Consider the following 21,576-nt stretch of genomic DNA (forward strand, 5'->3'; position numbering starts at 1 on the left):
GGCGTTCGTGACTTTGACCTGACTGCTTTTTCGCACGTCCAGCCCTCCCCCCGGGCGGACGACAACTCGAAAGTGGGATTTAGGCAGGCGCGGTAGCCTGGAGGCTGCGGCAACCTTTCTTAGCTGGCTGGCTTGTTTGGCGCCAACGCGGGTGCTTTTTTGCGTTGCCTTGCGCGTCTCGTTCTCGACGCAGGTTTTGTCCGCGTTCCGCTTTCTGTGAGCGGTAATCCAGCCGTTGGACTCGGCGTCTTCTTTGGAGATTTGCTCTCCCTGTACCATTGCCTCGTAAGGCATGGCGGAATGTTCTAGAACGCTCTTGGGCGTCGGCTCAGCGAGAGGCCGCACCTTCCCGTGCTACGGCGGAGCCGATGTCGTGCCAAGCCAAAATAGGCTTAACCCTTGGTGTCGGAGAAAGGGCACACAAAAAAGGTTTCAGTGGACCTACCGTGTTAGATGCGCCATCCAATTGCTCCTTGTAACTTCCCGGAGTCGTTGCAGCAGAAATCGTGAGGAAAAAGTACATTGGAACAAGTAGGACAACTTCGGTTGGCGGAGCTGATGCAGACACGTCCGCACGTCACGCCGCCATCTCGCCGTTACCAGCGCACAGGAAGCCTCGAGCTCGCCCCTTCCCGACGCCGCCCTGGCCAACGTTGGCCCCACCTTCAATAAAATATTTTTACCACCACCGGCTGCGATGGTCGCCGGGGACGTTCTCCGTCGGCGTCGCCGCCGCTGGGAGGCGGCTCTCAAAAGTTCGGAGCTGGCAGACCAGTTCTGGGACGTCCGGCAAGCCGAAGATGCCGCCCGAGTCCAAGGACTTCGAGCCACCGCCTGTGGCCACCACAACCAAAACTGCCGGACCATTCTTTTTAGTAAAGTTTATTTTGTTCTTCAAGAAACCGTTGTTTTATGCATTGAAGTGCAAAAGTAACTGGAACACCACTGCATTTCGACGGACAACTTGAAAATGAATATCTCGGAAATGGTGCTGTCCAGAGAGAGATAAAACTTTATTGTGTCCTTGATGGGGTTCAGGGTGTCCAGAGAACTCGTTCCAGTTGAATACGCCGGTGCGAACTCAGCGGCTATAATCCGTAGATACAAATATTTGGCTTGATGTAATTAATTAAAGAGGGAATTAGCATAATTACGGGTAACTATTCAAGTGCACATTTTCATTTCTCGTAGAAGTAAGGGCCGCCTCATGGAGTAATTTAGATCAAGGGTTAGAATTCTGTTATCTGCCATAGGCATTCTTTTAAAAATTTGGTGCAGCTAAAAAACACCCTGTATAATTTCATCCCAACACACGCCATACGCGGCAACCTAGACAGACAAAGGAAAAACAGTTTAGACTGATAAAACATTATTCTAAAACATCATTTCAGGCATTCTTCTGTTGCATCGAAATTGGTCATTATCGTTCGCAGTGGTCAGTAGCGCTTGTCCCGTCTGTCTCGCCTTACTTTGTCCCGTCTATCGCGCTTCAGCGTACTAAAATATGCACTACAATTTGTCCCGAAATGTTCTACTCTTCTGAGAGAGAGAGAGAGAGAGAAAGAGAGAGAGAAAACATTTATTCGGACCATCGAGGTGGTTGCTCTTGAGGTCGAGTGGGTGGGGTCCTCATTCCAGCACTCCACTGGCCATGGCTGCTCGACGTACTTGCTGGACGAGAACTTCTTGTCCCACCAGGGTATCGCCGGTTAGCTGTACCTCCCACCGCGCAAATGACGCGCTAGGCGTCTTTAAGTGTTGAGGCTTGCCCCCGCACCCCCACGAGACGTGAAAGAGTGTAGGGCGTGCGTCTGCATATTATTTAAAACTTCATGTTTCTTAATTTTGCGTCAATAGGCTGGTTGTTAGCTCTATAGATAAATCAAAATGTTCTTTTTTCTCTCTCTCTCTCTTTCTTCAGTTTCGCGCCGGAGCCACTTCCTCCGCCCGTATACGTCAGCATGACGTCACGCATTTCATAGTATGTCCGCTTGTTCGGGTTGTCGTGGCGCAGAATATGTTCCCGAAACCGTATCAATATCGCATCACCGTAATTTAGTACTAATACGATGAAACCTACTTTTCTTTCCTTTTAGCGAACCGTTTAACGACTAGGCATTCTGCTCACTGAATGTTGATTCGTTATGCGGGAGCCTTTGCATTCGAATTCACGCACTATAAGCTGCACAACACTGCGCATTAGCCTAATGCTTTCACCTAATTTTGCCCAAATGAAGAATATCAATTCAAACCGGTATACTTTGTTGACAAATGTGTGCAGCCGGGCAATAAGACGGAATTATCGGGACAATAAGAGGCGGTTATAGAGCACTGAGTGGATGTGTGAGTGCGTGCGTGAAGATCGGTCTCAACTCGCTAAATAGCGCACGTGCGCAAATTGTAATGTCAAATCCTATCATATCTGCTAGCGTGATGAGATCAGGAAAGTTGAAGCCTGCATAGCATGTGTGAGTGGTACTTGAAAGTAACGCGGGAGTAGACTTTGTCCGATAGGTCGGCATAAAAGTAGGTGGTGTTGGTGGGGGTGATGATTATTATCATAACGATGCAGTCCTTGCGAGCGTCTCGTTTCTCTTAGTATTATACTATATTTTTCCAAGTCACAAATAGGGTATATTATATGTTATAGTTTTGTTTCACGAGGGGAGAGGGAACTGAGTGGCCATTTTAATTAACTAAAATAGGCTCTTCTCTAGACAGTATTCTCGCTGAGAACAACAGCAGATAGCTGTCGTTCAGTTAACGTGCAGCAATAAAGTAAAATGCGAATGAAGTAAATACTAAATACGTGTTCGTCTCAGTGTCTCAAAACAACCGTAAGCTGGATAAAGGAGGAAACAAAGCTCCCGAATGTTTATATGGCTAAAAAACAAGCTTAAAAATAATCTTGGCAGCGGTGGGATTCGAACCCACGCCCCCGAAGAGACTGGTGCCTTAAACCAGCGCCTTAGACCGCTCGGCCACGCTACCGACGAGCGCTGTAGAGTTGCGAGTTACATCGGCCCTCGCCAATGCGGGCTCGATACGCGACCTACTTACTTTGCATATGCACGCCCTGCCCGCCTCTTTAATGCGTCTAAAGCAGTACGCACAAAAAACACACAAACTAGTGTCGCCGTTAAACAAAACACGACACGTATTACTTTATCAACGACCATTCGCACAATGCACACCGAAATGGCAGCTACATTCGCATAGAAAACTGGCATTGTATGTTCGAATAATAGATTGATTTTCGCTCTTAAAATAGGCGCTGTCGACGGGCATTTTGTAGTGTTTCCCTCCTCTCTCCTTTCTCGTTTTGCTTGCCTCCTTCTTTCTTCCTGTTTTCTTGTGTTTTATCTCTTCCCTGCTTCTTTTTTTTCGATTCCGTTTCCTTAGCTCATTTTCGTCGTTGTGACTTTTTCTTTTACATTTTCTTTTCTTTGGTTTTCAACCTGCCCCGTTTTGTTGTTATTCATGTATTGTCTTTTACATTTTGTACTGTTTGTTTCGCCAATGGCACGGAATGCGAAAAGAAGAAAAATGTGATGACGATCACGAAGGTAATGGCAAAACTTGCGCTTCCTCCCGTCATCACAATCAGCAATTTCTTATTGTTAGCAGTACTATAAATTGTACTAGTTAGTAGGAGCAATAATAGCAATAGCAATCCTTTCCATTTGATCCAGTGTAGACCGTGATCTTGAAACAAGGTAAATATTATCACATTTTCACAAGAATAACAGCATTCACTGGGTTACTCTCGTCATTCCCCGAGGTGGCTCAGCGCCTATGGCGTTGCGTTACTAAGCTTCAGGCCGCGGTATCAATTGCCACCCATGGGGGCCACATTTCGATGGGGCGCGAAATGCAAGAACACCCATGTCCCATGCATTGGGGGCACGTTAAAGATCCCCAGGTGGTCCAAATTAATCCACAGTCCCCCACTACGTCGTGCCTCATAGCCAAATCGTGGTTTTGGAACGTAAAACCCCAGAATTCATTCACTCATTCACTTACACTGATCAACTGCTCGAAAGAAGGACAGCCACAATGACTAGCTATTGAATTTATAGTTAAACGAAAATGCATACAAAAAACCTGGCAGAGCGCGCCATCTTGTGGCATCTCGTACAGATGTCGACCCCTGTCAAAGTCTCTCAGACGAGTCAACACACTGAAAGCGCGCTTGTTATCTAGCCGGCTGCGGCAGACCGCTCGGGAGCGTCAGTTGGATATCTCCCGTATAGTTGACATCTGTCAGATAAGATACGTATGGCATGCCCTGTCTAGTGTGCATGGAAGAGTTCTGCGTGTCAGACAGGTGTTTCCACCTTAGGGCTGCCAGAACTTACAAAAAAGGGGGAAAAAACTTGAATTTGAGCTTGATAATGTAACACATTTTCACGGGTGGATGTATTAGGTTTTTTCGACGATGTCCAATTTCACCGGAATACCATATGAAGTTTTCATTCGGTGCAACAAGCGCCTAGATTATCCGAAATTTTTCGTACGTTGTCGCCCATTCAATGGTAAATGGGGCGTGTCTGGTCAGATTGCGCGCAAGTCGGGAATATATTTGAGCATTGTCGAATCTGCGCGAGCATAAGTGATTATTCGGAATGCCGCGATGAAGCACTTTTAAAACGCGGACACACCCTCGCCATTATCATTGTGGTTCGAGCACATGGTTTTAGTGTTGCCTGCCTATCCACGGGCTCTCCGTCACGGTAATTTCACCACCACTACAACGTGACAGTAATTTTGAAACAAGAGAGATGATGCAGTCATCTGCACGTAACTGTAGCACTGAGACACAAAGCAAACCCGTGCAGTTCTCACGGAAACAAATCTTCGTCATTGAAGAAAAGCTCGTCCTGGTCGGCCGGTCATTTTTATTCAGCGAGGAAGACTTCTTTCTGTTGAATTATGACATTATATTAAAGCATTATATACCCCATGAGGCAAGAAAATCCGGCGTTGTCCACAACGGATGGTACCAAAATTCAATGTGACGTCATCAGCGTCTTGTATGACGTCAGTAGTAATAGATAAAATAGTAAATGGGATCACAATGTTAAAAAGTATTAATTATACATAATTCCTGTAACTTAAAGTTAATTAAGGTGAATTAGGCTGAAGTAATTTGAATTAAAGTTAGAAAAAGTGGGAATAAGGTGACTCAAGTTGGAGTAAAGTGGATAAAGGTGAATGAAGGCGGATTAAAGTGAAATAAGGAGGATTAAGGTTGGAACAAATTAGAGCAAGGTGGATTAAGGTAGAGTTGTGAAGTACACGTAAAAATTATTACGCTACGTATCATGAACGTAACCAAGCAATTCGAGAAGTCATGACGATCTCGCCTTCAAATCACGTAAGGATGCTGACTTGACGCAATCTTTTCTTCTTTGTTTTAAGCGACGAAGCTCCCTTTCTGATGAATCCTTATGGGTGTACTTTGTACAGTAAAAGCTCGTTAATTCGAACCGCAAGGGGCAGCCGCTTCAGTTCGAATTAACGAAAGTTCGAACTAACGAAAGTGCAGGAGAGCAACAGTACACTGCGATTTGGAAGCAGTAGGGCATGTCAGAAATTTGGCGTGTCAGATTATGATCAAGTCGAAGCTCTGGGTCCGACTGTGCCACACCACCGATGTCCACCGAAACGAACGTTAGCCGAGGCTTAACACCATCACAATGAATCGCGACGGCCGATACCTCTTAAGCTGAAAACAGATGTGCACAACCGATGAAGACTGCCGAGACAAAAACGCTGAACATGTGAAGGTGGCGAAGGCCCTGATTCGTTAGTTCATGATTGCAAGCGCAGCTGTGACGTCCTTGATTCGCTGTGTTTTAGCGCTTGCCGTGCCATCGCCACGCAACATTAGCAGCTGTACAAGATTTTCAAAGCCTCCGAGATTCGCAACGGCCAAGAAGTCTCGCAGGTTACGTAGAACGGTGAGGCGGCAGCCGCCGCTGCCTTCTGGCTGACCCCGCGTCGGTTAGATTCTTTTCCGATTTTGCCTTCTCTCGCCGTTCTCTCCGTTTCGGAGGCAATACAGCCTTGTGTGTAGGCCGTAGGCGCGTTTCTCTGGCCGTGTGTGAGGCGAGCGTAGTTCGAATTATCCATGAGGGAACCTTCTCGCGTTCGAATTAACGGACTTTTTTATACATAGACTTCTGTGGAGCTTGGCCGGACCAAATCGTACAGTTCGAATTATCCATAAATTCGAATTATTGAAGTTCGAATTAACGAGCTTTCACTGTATATAGTCCTTCCCGTTTTTGGCAAATAACTATTCTTAAGGCATGTTCAAATAAGAAAAATTTTCTAAACATAATAAATACAATTAATAAAAAGAAGAAAAAAATTGAGCTTTGAATAACGAATCGTATACCGAATACTTTGTCATTTCTAAATAAATATAAATCCAAAGTTTGCCATGAAATACGTTTGATAGGTAACGCTGGCTTATATTATTTGGTACGTGCACATACTGGGTGTTTGAGCGAACACATTCAAATTTTTTTAAAGGTTGCCTGTGGCACGATTCTGATTCATGAGTTGGTCTACTCGAAGAGGCGAACATTACTTGCACAAAAAATTGAAATGCATAATCGACTAATTTACAAAACATCTACAAAAAATCACGAATGAACTTTTCACCTAAATAACTCATGGCCCATATTGCAGTTTGCAAATTCTAACCCCGGAGTTGGCCAGCGAGATCCACTTGAAACAAATTCTCAGGATGACACGATTTTCGATATATTAATTCCCGAACATTGCGGACAAACGCATTGGAGTTCCAGTTACTTTCTTAGCAAAACGCCGTTTTATGCATTCAAGCGCAAAAGTGCGTTTTTTTTTTTTTTTGCGCCGGACAAGATTGCTAAGCGGTGCTCCCGCACTTGCGGTGATAGCAAGCGAAGATGCCAAATCAGGCACGGAACGACCCAGATCCGTTGTACCACCGGTGTGGTTTAGGCCTTCCCTGTCTCCTCTGGAAAGAATTACATCGGGCAGGCAGGGCGATGTATCAATGAGCGAGTTAGGGAACATGAGCAAAAAGGGAATAATAATGCAGGCAAAGGGGATAATCTTTTTGCCAATCTTCATTCTTGCCGAGATTGTAAACCGCGATTTTATAAGAGGTCTAGTCTTGGCAGAAGCATGAATGAACACACGCGGCTGGCCTTGGAGGCCTTCCACATAAAGAAAGAAACAGATGACTGTATCAGCGATACATATTTCTCCCTGTAGTCAGCCAAATATAGTTTCTTGTGCGCCTGTCTTCGATAACTGGCTGTGGTGTGGCATGCGTATTTCTATGGCTTGCATTGCGTGGTTAAGGATATATATGCGCTGTAAGAAGAAAAAATCAGTTGTTGGTCAACGCCAGTGCTTGTATCGTCCCTTATTTGTGGGTTGTCCTGTATGGGTGCGCTGATTTTTTTCCCCTAAAGAATACTAACAAATCAGCTCCAGATACAGTACAGTGAACCAGCTGGTTATTCCATTGATAACTCCAGAGCCGCATCAGTGTCGTGCGCGGCGCTACAATTCATAATAAAACACGGCTTGAATGATCTTAAAAAGTTTCTGGCAGCGGTAGGATTCGAACCCACGCCCCCGAAGAGACTGTTGCCTAAAACCAGCGCCTTAGACCGCTCGGCCACGCTACCGCCATCAGCAGCACGCCGAATATTGTGGTATGCCTCGGACGACGCTTCGCGGATGGTGGGGTAAACCATGCGGTAGGCAGATAGGCGCGCTGTTCGGTCCTGATTAGATGCCCATTGCGGGCAAATAAAGGCACCCTAGTGCCCCACAATATCGCGATATCTTATCTACCCGTATTCCCCGCTCCCTACTCTCGCAGTTCTGGCATAATAATTAACCGGAATCAAAAGGCGTCCTGTTTGAACGTTTCTTTTGACGTTACCTTGGGTATGTATATGTTGAGACCAAAAAAGAAAAACAAGGAAAAAATAAAGTGGGCAGGCGATGAGAACAAACCGTATTTTTTTTCTAAACCGCATTCTCTCCTGCCAAAATTAGAACCCCGTGCTTACAATGCAACAACTTCGAAATTGGTGAAGCCTTCGTATAAGGAAAAGCAACTCGTTTGGTACGGAGCACACTGCATGTCGAGCGAGCACAAAGTGACCCGTAAAAATTAGTTTCCGATCCCACCAAGGGGAATGGCAACGAGGAAGTTACCCGGACAGGTACCCGGAAATGACATTGTAATTGTAGCGTGGTAGTTGCGTAGCGTCTTCACGTCACCTCTTGTCACGCTTGCTGCTGTGTTTTCCGCACCGGTTACCGACATTGCGCTCACCTTCGTATCACAACCGGTTTCCAGCGAAACCCGTCGCGAATCCTGAAGCATGGCCTCCGCAACCACGAGAGCAGCGGTAGCGATGACTTCAGGTCGAACACTCTCGACGAGATCAGCACCACGGTCTGAGGCATATTGTTTTTTTTTTTTTTGGGGGGGGGGGGACTCGCGCTGCATCTACCACATAAAGAACCTACGCGTGGTAATGCTGAAGGCACGGATACCATTTGAAACTGTGCACAGTTATGATTTCGAACCATCATGTGGTCTGGAAAAGATCTAAATTGCCAGAAGGTCATACCAGTGGTTGGTGTCAGAGACAAAATGCAAATATGTTAAAAACACATTTATATCGAGAAACAATTCTAACCCAAAACAAATAAAGAACAAAGTAAGTTGCCACACCATAAATGATATACACATGAGAGAAATTTATGAAACTAGACATATGCATAACGGGCAAACTAACTCTCAGCTATACATTGTTCTTCCGTTTGACTAAAACAAGTAACTTATTGCTCTTCCGTTTGATTAAAAAAAGTAACAAGAAGTCACAACAAATCTAACATTCTGACCTGCGTCACCAGTCGTGTCGGCTTTCGGCCCAACCTGGCACATGACGTTTGCTTGTGTGGTTCCGACGTGGCGTGCACGTCGACTTCCGTTGTAAGCGAGTGGGTTGTGGTTCTCTTCCGAGACCCGCGGGGCACAGCACGCAGTCTGGGCCAGTCGGGCGTTGCACCACTGACGTGGCCAGACGATTGCCTCCGTGGCACTGGACAGTGGCAGCTTACGGCAGCGTGGGGCTGGACCTGGGCCATAGCCATGGCGACGTCTTCAGGGCTCAGGAACTGGAGCTGCCTCCAGCCAAGTCTCTCCTCTCCGGCCCGGGAACATCGAAGCTGCCGCTTCCCGTCTCCAGAGCACAGCTGGAGATGCGTCTACCCTGCTCCTCGTCCACGTCAGCAATGCTCACTCTGCAGACTTTATCTCACTTTTCCAGCGAAGCTGTAAATGAGATTTCCGTGCATTTTTATGCGAAGCATATTACGAGAGCTCAACCCACTCCTCAGGCGCGGCGGTGTCGCCTTCAATACCACGTGACACCGTGACGTCACGACAGAGGGGAGACGGGGCTCCAACTCGCGCCGTCGCTCGCGGCGTCGCGGCGGTGTATAAGCAGCTGCGCTTGCCTCTGCTAGATACTCACGAGGTGAGATGCCTCCTGGAGACAGAGCTGCTCGTTGGAATGACAAGCGAAGGTTGCGGCGTGCTACGGAGACTGATTTTCTAGGTGGCTTTGGCTCAACTCTTGCAAGATGGGCTGGGTGGGAATCGAACCAGGGTCTCCGAAGTGTGAGGCGGAGACGCTACCACTGAGCCACGAGTACGATGCTTCAAAGCGGTAGAAAAGCGCCTCTAGTGAATGCGGTGTTGCCTTAGAAACGAGCTGTTTCTAAGGCTCAGGCGTACGTCGCTTGCTCAGGCGCACATTTCGTTGCCGCGCCGAACGCTGCGTTGCTCGACGCTCACCGCGTCCAATGCGGGGCGCGTAGTCGCTGCGCCGTAGCACATTGTCTTACACCCCTTGGCGGGTCGACGGGAACGCTGTCGCGTTCCACTCTTGAAGGCGAAGCAGAGTAACGCATGAGTTGTTTCTTCGTCTAGCCGAACCAAATATAGCCAAGCAACAGCAGTTCACCAGGCTAAACAGTGGTTCAACAACTAAAATAAAGGCTAGTATGCTTCGCATCCTGGGCTTAACCTTAGCTCAGCCACAGCCATTTTTGTTCCGCGTGTGCAAAAGCTAATGTCCCTAATCTGATACGAAATCGTTTGATTCTATCCAAAAGCTTATACGTCTAATCCCTTGGGTATCCATTTTGAATATGTTAGTTATCAATAGGCACCATTTTCAAAATCAGTAGACTCTCAGGTAGATAATAAAGGTTTCATAAACATTTGCTGTTGGGCGATCCGCGTCGGCCATGTCTACGTTCCCACCGCGCTCTCTTTGTCAGCGTTCCCAGCGCTTGCGTATCTAGTTTCCTTTCCTTCCGGTCTGCCGTGGTAGCGCTCCCGTCGAAACGTCACACGTGTCTAGTTTCCTTCGGCTCCTCGGGGTACGTTCCCGCCGTGCACGCGAAAATATATCTAAATCTCTAGAAAGACAATTTCCCTTCTCTTCTGTCGTTGTAATGCCGACGCCTCTTATAGTCCAGACTCCCGAGGAGCAATGCGCCTACGAAGAGCAACGGCAGGAACAGAGACGAGAATTCCATCCAAATGACCACCAATCAAGACAATAAATATGTGTGCGTACCTTTCGTCACGATGACAACCGGTCAAGACACTAAATTAGTTCGTTCCCTTCTTCAAAATTCTGTCTCATCTTTGTCGTGTGATGAACAGTTTCGCTTGTCATCCATCTTGTCTTGTCTTCTCTCCCAAACACTGGCGCATATCCACTACGAGGGATTGCCCATAAAGCAGGCAGGTTCCAGTAGGTTCCAGGCGGTCACACTAAGACTTCTACAAACGAACTCGTACCCAAATCCGGCGTCCCTTAATAGCATGTATCCAGAGATTTATACGAATTGTTCTTGCGTGGCCTGTGGTGAGGTAGCTACGTTGCCTCATATGCTCTGGGAGTGCGGGTCGCTGGGCCCGAAGTTCACCAAGGAAGAGTGGGACGCCCTCCTGCGAAGTCCCGTCTTTGAGGATCAAATCCTGGCCGTCCAGCGCGCCCGCGATCGGGCCGGCAGACTAGATCTGTCAGTCCCGTCGTGGGATTAGCCAGGTGCGCGTTTTATCGCGCTTTGCTGGACCAAATAAAAGTTTATTCACTCACTCACTCACTCACTCCAGTAGGTTTAGAATTAAAACAAAATTATATTTTAATAGTGGAGCGTGGGACTAAGAAATGTGATTCAGAAGTTTGATAAAGATATTACAAATTTTGAGATGAAATATTAAAAATAATTGATAATTTTACAAATTCAGTAAGGTGCTCTTTGTGTCTCTCTAATGAAATTGTAACTTGCAAGGAAAGCATTCCTGTGGCTGGATCCCAGTGAAGTCACTCCAAAGGCAAGAATGGTTGGCGAGGTTAGCGATAGCCTAACTTTGCTGCAGGAGTTTTCTAAGAAATTCCTTTGTCTAGATATATAGATAGATAGATAGATAGATAGATAAACTTTATTAAACGAATAATCAGAAAAACCGCTATTGGTCGGGGCCCCTAGTCCAGGGCTCCGCTGGCTCTTGCCATCTTCTCAGCTCTCTGTATCAGTTTGAGCTGGTCGTCGTGGGCCGAGTTGGACAGCAGTGACTCCCATTGCTCCCTCGTGGTGTTCGTGTTGGGGTGTTCTATGTTGTGTAGTCTAGAAAATCGGCGGCACGAGAGAAAGTAATGTTCGACAGATTCAGGTGTATTACAAAAAGAAGATAGGGGGGACATAGCGGGACCAGACCTGCGTAAGTAAATGCTTAGAGGCGGTATACGATATCAAAATTTTCCAAAGGAAACTTCCAATTCCCTTAAAGAAAACCAATTATTTTGACATAAGAAGCCAAGATGGTGGAATTCAGAAGACGTTGTTAGAAGGGATATTGCAGAATTTTGCGATATAGAGAAATTATTTCGGCCAAACAGATATTATTGGGCCATTGAGGGATGCTCGTGCGAGTGACTCCGTCATTTCGTTCAAGTACAACCCACGATGTCCCAGTACCCAAAGCAAACATACTTTCCGTAAGTATGGAGGTACCATCGAACAAAGTGTTTGTCGAATTCTTTAATTTGAAGATGCAGTAAGTGCTGTGCACAACAGACAGCGAGTCGGCCACAATAACAGCTAATAGGTCATTTTAGGGAAGCTTTTGTAACGCTAATATAATAACTAATAACTGTTCCTGAAATATGAGTGTGAAGTCGGGAAGGCCAAGGGAGTAGGACCATTGAAGAGATTCAGAAAATATCCCCACTCCTGCCTTCTCATTGCACACAGAAGCGTCAGTAGCTATTACATTGTCAGTGGTTAGCTGGTGTAGGTCGCCGTGTAAGATATTTATTAAATGTCTGCTTGCTAATAGTTTAGTGTGATTTGGAAATACGTCCTCGAACTCAATTTTCAGATTGGTTAAGCATCATTTGAATGACAAACTTGACGTATGCATATATCCAATTGTTGTATCTCTGATTGCACAAACATTATCTCCGGGCTTTGTAATCTCCACCGCGATACTTCAAAAAGTTCAGATGGTTCAGTGATAAATGCATATTGCGTACGTCTTTTTAAAAATTCATACATATTTAAAGATGTGTGAACCGTAAGCATGCGGAATCTGCAATCTAAGGTGGGTATATGAGCTTCCTGATATAAAACGACGTAGGCAACAAATCTTGGTAGCCCGAGGCATGACCGTAGAGCTTCTCTTTCTAAATGTATGAAAGGTTCGATTTTGTAGACGGGGCCAGCGGAAAATATTGCGCAGCCGAATTCTAATATGGGCCAAACATCTGTTGATCTGGTATATTGATACGGCGGTGGCTAAGTCGGCGGTGGCTAAGCCGGAAGAGTATAGCGACGGCACATTCTGCCTTTGTTTTAATATGTTCAATGTGATTCCACCAGGTGAGCTTGCCGAGGTAACTAGCACCTAGTTATTTGACTGCGTTAATTTGAGGAAATATTTCCTGGTGTAATTGTAAACATATTGTATATTGTAATTGTAAACATATTGTATAATTGTAAACAGTCCTTCCGTTAACCTGTCCAGTTAACGGAAAGACTAGTGCCGCACTTTCGCTTATATTTAACGACATGCATAACCCCTCTAGCCAAGTTTCCAGCATTCCTTAGTATTTCAGCAACGACTCGTGTAGTGAATCTATATTATTTGCGGATGTAAAAAATGCGATATTGTCCGCATAAACATAAACATGTACTTCCGGAGGCAAAGGAATTATACTTAGCAAAATGTTAAATAAGATAGGAGAAAGAACGGCAGCCTCTGGTACCCCTCTTGCCTGCTTGTGTTCAGACGTCGAAATACAGGGTTGGCAACAATAATACTCCCTATGCCTCGTAAATTCATAGATCCAAGTGGTTATATACCGCGGGAAATTCGTGGACTGAGGCTCATCGAATAGAATACAATATTCTACAGTGCCGTACGCTTCCGCTGCATCTAGCGTCACCAAAGCTGCGTACCCTCGTTTGCGGCGAGCAACTTTAATGCGGCTATCTAAATCTACGTGTGTGCGCCATATGGAATGGCCGGGACGAAATATAATCTGACAAGGACTGAGAAGTGTATCATCTTGCATGAAATTTGTTATACAGCCGTGAACAACTCGTTTTATTAATTTGACGACATTGGTAGTAAGAGAAATTGGTCTTATGTTGTCCAAGTCAAGCCCAGCTGCTTTCTTCTTCAACAGTGGAATAAGTTTAGCTACTCTCCACTCTCTTGGGACCCCATCAATTTTTGATAGAGAAATTTACTGTGTTTAGTAGGTCCTGAGACGCATAATCGAACAAAACTTTTAGCATTATTGTTGTAACGCCATCCTGACCTGGGACTGACGCCGGTGATGATCTAATAATGCCCTCAAGCTCTGTCGCTGTTACTGTTACAAAGTCGTCTCCCGAGGGAGGTTTCCTTAGTACTATCGGCAATTCGTGTTCGAAACGTCGCGCAAGACCTTGATCAATTTTCTCAAGTGACTCTGATAATTGTTTTGTTCATCCAACGACACAGTCGATATTTACGGGCGCAGGCATACCTTCACGGGATCGAAGAAACTTAAACAGGGCTTTTTTATTGCTAGAAATCGGAAGATATGTGTCGTGCTTGGAATCATAAACCTCTTTAGTATTTGAGACTGTTGGCTTAAATGTAGCAGCTATACATGTATAATCAGCCCAATTACCAGGGCACTAACTATATAAAAGTTTTTTCCATGCAGCTTTCCGACGTCTAAAATCTCACTCGCAGTCAAGAGAGAGAGAGCAAATGATAAATGAAAGGTAGGGAGGTTAACCAGGACTGAGCCCGGTTGGCTACCCTACACTGAGGAAAGGGAAACGCGGACGGAAAGATTCAAGAAAGAAGAGAAAGTCCACCGGGGATATCGTTCAGTCACTCAGTCCGGATTACAGACGCTGACTCAATCCTGTATCTTTCAAATATCGCAGCAGCGCTTTTGTGGCCTTTTGTAGCTGCGATATACGAGGCCATGGTCCCAAGATCTTGTTCAAGGTAAACGGTTTTCTATCTAACTGGTTGAGAGCTGTGCAGAGATCTTGTCTTTCTTTTTCAAATGATGGGTAGTAGCACAGTAGATGGTCTATAGTTTCTTCGACACCGCAGGCATTGCACTCGGCGCTATCAGCCATTCCAATCAAAAACGCACATGCATTCGTCAAAATTCCACCGGAGACAATACGATGCACCCTTAGTAGATTGTACAACAAATTGAGCTTGTATTGATGGTCGTTTTAGAATTGAACACAGGCTCATTGCTTTAATATCCATCTATATATGCCCTCCTGAGCGCTTAAAGCTGATTTTAACTCATTTCTTAAATTTGCGCAATTATCAAAAGTGCGCCCATGAGTATCTAAATTGGTTAACGAGATAAGCATTAAAAAATTATAGGGAGGGAATCACAGTTAGTTCCAGAATCAACACTCTTCCACGAGGTTACAGAAGTACTCGAGGAAGCAAAGGTAAGATCTAGGACAGGTCGCGATAAACTTCGAACAAGAGAATGCGATCTCGAATTTAAGCAAGAGAACTGATTTTACACAATCCCGATCCCACAAGCGTTTGCCACAATTGTTAGTTCGAAAACCTCGCAATACAAGATGGCAATTAAAATCGCCCACTGGTATGATTTTCTTCTGAATGCAAGCAACAGAAGTATCTAGATAACGGATATTTTGCACTCCAGTGGAGGTGTAAATGTTAATTATAGAAAAAGGCCCGCAACCAGGAAGGATTATATCCAATGCTAATGTTTCACAGTCTGGTGACAATCTCTAGTATGCTATAGCCGCTCTATGGCGAATTTTTTATGAGACAAACAAAACTAAACCACCGCCTCGGGAAATGCAGTCCAATCGCAAACATCGGAAATTTTTGAGATCGAAGGTCTGACCGGCAGCAAGCCAAATTTCCTGTAAAATAATTATATCTGGAGAATATATAGAAGTAAGATATAATAGATCTGTTGCAGCGGAAAGCATAAAACGAAAGTTTCACAGAATAACTGTTAAACTTCGCATGGTGAATAAATCCGAGCAGCAGAGACTGCTTGGTTTGAAGCGGTCTCTTTTAAAAAGTCCTTTTCAGTCGGAATCTCTCTAACGTACTTTTTTTGCCTTGGAGTTGGTGGGAGAGCTAAACTTTTTCTCTATCGATGACCTTGTTCGTTTAAGATATCGGGGGTCTTCATATATAGCTAACACAAACACTCTTGTTACCTACCCTCACCTGAACGCAACAAATCGGATGTTCTTTTTCTTTCCAAATAATTAAATGCAAAAATTTGCTGCTCGCACTTGTTTCTAACGCGTGCTCTTACATTCCTCAGAAAAGCACAATTCTCATGCCACCGCTGACGGCAACGGCAGAAATGGGCCTGCAGTGCCTTAATTGCTGTCGCAATAAAATTTGGAGGACGCTTAAGCTTCGCCTTCAATAGTGGAACGCGATGGCATTAAACGTCACTGAATGCTTCTCACGCTTCCCGACGACTGCAGGTCATGGAACCGTAATGTTTCCCGGGAAACGCTGGCGGCTAACGCTATGCACCAAGGCGAGCTATCTGGTAGAAACGCGGCAGCTTGCGGCGGATGCGAGCGCCATCTTGAGGAGTTGCAAGGATCCTGACGCGCAGCTTTATTGCTTTTGAGATTTTGAGCGGTATGGATTGTCAGAATAAAGAAAGAAAGCTGCGATTGTTTTCAGTAAACGACATTGTATCACCGTATGTCCGTGCTTTGAGGCCTTTGAAATATTGGGAGACATTTACGTTGCAATCCCAGAGCTTATGCAGAGGTCGCGTGACATAGCATGACCGCAATTTGCACACATAGCGACGGTTCCGTTCGCAGTCCCATATCTCCAAGCTGTTGTAGAACCAGCGTACATGTTCGAACCTATGTGAAGCATTCAATTACGACGCGTAGAATTTTCTTGACCTAGGGTTTTCGTCGTGCGAGGAGAAAAGGCATCGACAGCGTCGAGGCTTTCATCTCCTGACTGTAGAGCTAGCCGGCGCACTAATGCTTGAATGTGTTGCCATCGCAAGCTGCGGAACTATGTTATACCACGTTGTGCGGAACAATTTATGTCACGTCGGTTCGTACAATAACGTCAGGAAATTACTCTTATTGCGTTCAGGTGCAGCCGTAATTACAGTATGCTGAAATGTATCATGGCTGAGAGGAGCACTGTAATACGCCAACATTAGAAGATATCATAAGAAGCCAACAAACAAAGACACCAAGGACAAAATAGGCAATATTACTTGTACTTACTCATTGAAATAAAGAAATTATAAATTAATGTAATTATGAAAAAACAACTTGCCGCAGGTCTTCCACGTCTTCGGATTACACGTGTAATGCTCTACCAATTGAGCTACCGCGGCGCCGCCTCCCCATCCACTTTCTTGGGTATTTACGTCTTTACTACTAGAACTAACCTTAGGAGTGGTAGGCAGCGCCACCACTCACTAACCTTGGCGACGGATATGCAACATCCTTCCTGTCATAGGTGTCACGAGTACGGCTGGAAGTCTCACACGCCGAGCCGTGGCACATTATGTGGACGCCGCCTCCGCCCTGAGAGCTGGGTGTCGGATCTGCCGGATCGGGAAGCTACCACAGAAACGCAGCAACAACAGGAATCTCAATAGGCGTGGGGCGATCGCCACGGTCAGAGACCTCAACCAACACTACAGACTCCAAAGACGCACATTCCCGCCACCGCACGATAAATTAAACAGGAACAAGGCCGTAAGCTTACGCTTACTGCAAACACACACCTGCCCTAGCCTGGCCGTCTTACACCACTGTTACCCAGAATGATGCCTATCTGATGCGTGTAAAGCTTGTGGACAGAGAGCAACGCTGCTAAACATGCTCTGAGAATGTGCCGCCAACAACGGTTCTGAAACCACCGCCGTTCGCGACGCGTCCATAACCGCGGCCGTTACCAGCGCACAGGAAGCCTCGAGCTCGCCCTTTCCCGACGCCGCCCGGGCCAACGTTGCCCCCGGCTGTCATGGTCGCCGGGGACGTTCTCCGTCGGTGTCGCCGCCGCTGGGAGGCGGCTCTCAAAAGTTCGGAGCTGGAAGACCAGCTCTGGGCCGTCCAGCAAGACGAAGATGCCGCCTGAGTCCAAGGACTTCGAGCCTCCGCCTGTGGCCACCACAACCAAAACTGCCGGACCATTCTTTTTAGTAAAGTTTATTTTCTTCTTTAAGAAACCGCTGCTTTATGCATTGAAGCACAGGAGTAATTGGAACACCACTGCATTTCGACGGACACTTTGAAAATGAATATCTCGGAAATGGTATTGTTCAGAGAACTCGTTCCAAGAGGATACGCTGGTGCAAACTCAGCAGCTGTAATCCGTAGATTGAAATATGTGACGTAATGTACTTAATTAAAGAGTGAATTAGCGTAATTACGTGTAATTATTCAAGTGCACATTTTGATTTCTCGTAGAAGTAAGGGCCGCCTCATGGAGTAAATTAGATCAGGGGTTAGAATTCTGCTGTCTGCCATTGGCAATGTTTAAAAAATATGGTACAGCTAAAAAAAGACCCTGTATAATTTCATTCCAACACTACGTCATGCGGGGCAACCCAGAAAAACAAACTAAAAACAGTTTAGACAGACCAAACATAATTTTAAAACATTATTTCGCGCATTGTTTTGTTGCAGCGAAATTAATCATTATCGTTCGCAGCGGTCAGTAGCGCTTGTCCCGTCTGTCTCGCCTAACTTTGTCCCGTCTATCGCGCTTCACCGTACTCAAATATGCACCACAATATGTCCCAAAATTTTCTGCTCTATTGAATATTACTTCAAAGCTTCATGTTTCTTAATTTTACGTCAATAGGCTGATTGTTAGCTATATAGATAAATCAAAAGTTTCCTCTTTTTTTCTTTCTTTTTCTTTTTCCTTCTCCAGTTTCGCGCTGGAACCACTTCGTCCGCCAGTATACGTCAGCATGACCTCACGCATTTCCAAGCATGTCGCCTTGTTCTAGTTGTTCCGAAACTTTGCTTGTATCGCAGAAGCATAATTTGCTAATACGGTGAAACCAACTTTTTTTCCTTTAGTGAACTGATTAACGATTAAGCTTTCTGCTCCCTGAATGTTGATTCATTAGGCGAAAGCCTTTTCATTCGAATTCACGCACTATAGGCTGCACAACACAGCGTATTAGCCTAATGCTTTCATCGGTTTTTGCACCAATAAAGAATATCTATTCAAACCGGTATACTTTGTTGACAAATGTGTGCAGCAGGGCAATAAGACGGAATTATCGGGACAATAAAAGGCGGTTATAGAGTACACTTAGTGGATATGTGAGTGCGTTCGTGAATGAGAGGACGTGGCCGCGAACATTGGTCTCAACTCGCTGAATGGCGCACGTGCCCAAATTGTAATGTCAAATCCTATCATATCTGGTGGAGTGATAACATTAGGAATGTTGAAGCCGGCATAGGATGTGTGAGTGGTAATTGAAAGTAACACGGGAGAAGACTGTCCGATAGGTTGGCATAAAAGTAGGTGGTATTGGTGGGGGTGATGATCATTATCATTACGATGCAGTCCTTGCGAGCGCCTCGTTTCTCTTAGTATTATACTTTAAATTTCCAAATCACAAATAGGGTGTATTATATGGTAGACTTTTTTTTTTTTCACGAGGGGAGAGAAAACTCAGTGGCCATATTAATTAACTAAAATTGGCTCCTCTCCAGACAGTATTCTCGCTGAGAACAGCAGCAGATAGCTGTCGTAGTAAGTTCACGTGGAGTAATAAAGTAAAATGTGAATCAAGTAAACAGTAAATGCCTGTTCGTCTTAGTGTCTCAAAACAACCGTAAGCTAGATAAAGGAGGAAAGAAAGCCCCCCGAATGTTTATATGATTAAAAGCAAACTTTAAAAAGATATTGGCAGCGGTGGGATTCGAACCCACGCCCCCGAAGAGACTGGCGCCTTAAACCAGCGCCTTAGACCGCTCGGCCACGCTACCGACAAGCGCTGCACAGTGGCGAGTCACATCGGCCCTCGCCAATGCGGGCTCGATACGCGACCTACTTCTTTTGCAGACGCACGCCCTGCCCGCTTCTTTAATGCGTCTGAAGCAGTAAGGACAAAAAAATGCATAAACTAGTGTCGCCGTTTAACAAAACACGACACGTATTACTTTATCAACGACCATTCGCACAATGCATACCAAAATGGCAGCCACATTGGCCAACAAAACTGGCATTGTATGCTCGAATAATAGATTGATTTTCACTCTTAAGATAGGCGCTGTCAACGGGCATTTTGTAGTGTTACCCTTCTTTCTCGTTTGGCTTGCCTCCTTCTTTCTTCCTGTTTTCTTGTTTTTTATCTCTTTCCTGCTTCTTTTTTTCGATTCCGTCATTTTTCCTTAGCTCATTTTCGTCGTTGTGACTTTTTCTTCTACATTTTTTTTCCTTGGTTTTCAACCTCCCCCGTTTTGTCGTTATTCATGTATTGTCTTTTACATTTTGTGCTGTTTGTAGAGCAAACAGTACAGAATGAGAATAGAAGAATAATGTGGTGACGATCACTAAGGTGATAGCAAGACTTGCGCTTCCTTCCGTCATCACATTCAGCAATTTCTTATTGTTAGCAGTACTATAAATAGTACTAGTTAGTAGGAGCAATAATAGCAATATCAATCCGTTCCATTTGATCCAGTGTGGACCGTAATCTTGAAACAGGGTAAATATTAACACATTTGGACAAGAATAACAGCATTCGCTGGTTTACTCTCATCATTCCCCGAGGTGGCTTAACGCCTATGGCGTTGCGTTACTAAACCCCGTATGCAGAAATGCAACTTAAGTCGAAGCACATGCTTGACTTGATTTAGATGACGCCTGGCGTTAACGTGCCCAAAGATGCTCACTGCGTTTCCTTCGGCGCGTTCCCGATAGGCGTCACTCGGATCAAGTCAAGCATGAGCTTCAACTTAAGTTGCATTTCTGCATACGGGGGTAAGCCTCAGGCCGCGGTATCAATTCCCACCCATGGGGGCCATATTTCGATGGGGGTGAAATGCAAGAACACCCATGTCCCGTGCATTGGGGGCACGTTAAAGATCCCCAGGTGGTCCAAATTAATCCACAGTCCCCCACTACGTCGTGCCTCATAGTCAAATCGTGGTTTTGGCACATAAAACCCCAGAATTCATTCATTCCTTCATTCACACTGATAAACGGCACGAAAGAACGACAGCTACAATGACTAACTATTGAATTTATTAGTAAACGAAAACACATATAAAATACCTGGCAGGGCGCACCACCTTGTGGCGCCTCGTCCAAGCGCCGACCCTTGTCAAAATCTCTCAGTCAAGTCAACACACTGAAAGCGCGCTTGTGATCTGGCCGGCTGCGGCAGACCGCTGGGGAGCGTCAGTTGGTTATCTCCCGTAGTTGACCTCTGTGTGATAAGATACGTATGACATACCCTGTCTAGTGTGCATCGAAGAATTCTGCATGTCAGATAGGTGCCTCCACCTGAAGGTTGCCAGAACTTACAGAAAAAAAAAAGGCTTGAATTTGACCTTGATGCTTTGACACATTGTCACGCGTGGATGTTCTACTTCTTTTTTTCTTCTTTTTCTTTTTTTTTGCCGGTGACCAATTTTACCGGAATATCGCTCCCATGAAGTTGTCGCTAGGTGCAACTCGCGGATAGATTATCCGAAAATTTTCGTACGTTGTAGCCGATTCAGTGGTAAATGGGGAGTATCTGGTCAGATTGAGCGCAAGTCGCGAATATATTTTTGCATTCTCGAATTTACGCGAGCATGAGTGATTATTAGGGATGCTACGATGAAGCACTTATAAGACGCGAACACACCCTCGCCACTATCATTGTGGTTTGAGCACATAATTTGAGTGTTGCCGGCCTATCCGGGCTCGCCATCACG

General features: G+C 45.5%; 3 non-coding genes across 3 annotated transcripts; all 3 read right to left on the bottom strand.

Annotated features, from left to right (window-relative positions):
- Positions 1 to 2,909: 2,909 nt before the first annotated feature.
- On the bottom strand, positions 2,910 to 2,991 carry TRNAL-AAG (transfer RNA leucine (anticodon AAG)). Its single transcript has one exon. It is a non-coding gene; the product is annotated as a tRNA-Leu (tRNA).
- Positions 2,992 to 7,609: 4,618 nt separating this feature from the next.
- TRNAL-UAG (transfer RNA leucine (anticodon UAG)) lies at positions 7,610 to 7,691 on the bottom strand. Its single transcript has one exon. It is a non-coding gene; the product is annotated as a tRNA-Leu (tRNA).
- Positions 7,692 to 19,556: 11,865 nt separating this feature from the next.
- On the bottom strand, positions 19,557 to 19,638 carry TRNAL-AAG (transfer RNA leucine (anticodon AAG)). The gene has a single exon. It is a non-coding gene; the product is annotated as a tRNA-Leu (tRNA).
- Between the last annotated feature and the right edge of the window lie 1,938 nt (positions 19,639 to 21,576).

Source organism: Dermacentor albipictus, chromosome 3, assembly GCF_038994185.2.
Source record: "Dermacentor albipictus isolate Rhodes 1998 colony chromosome 3, USDA_Dalb.pri_finalv2, whole genome shotgun sequence".
In the NCBI taxonomy this organism is placed as follows: Eukaryota; Metazoa; Arthropoda; class Arachnida; order Ixodida; family Ixodidae; genus Dermacentor; species Dermacentor albipictus.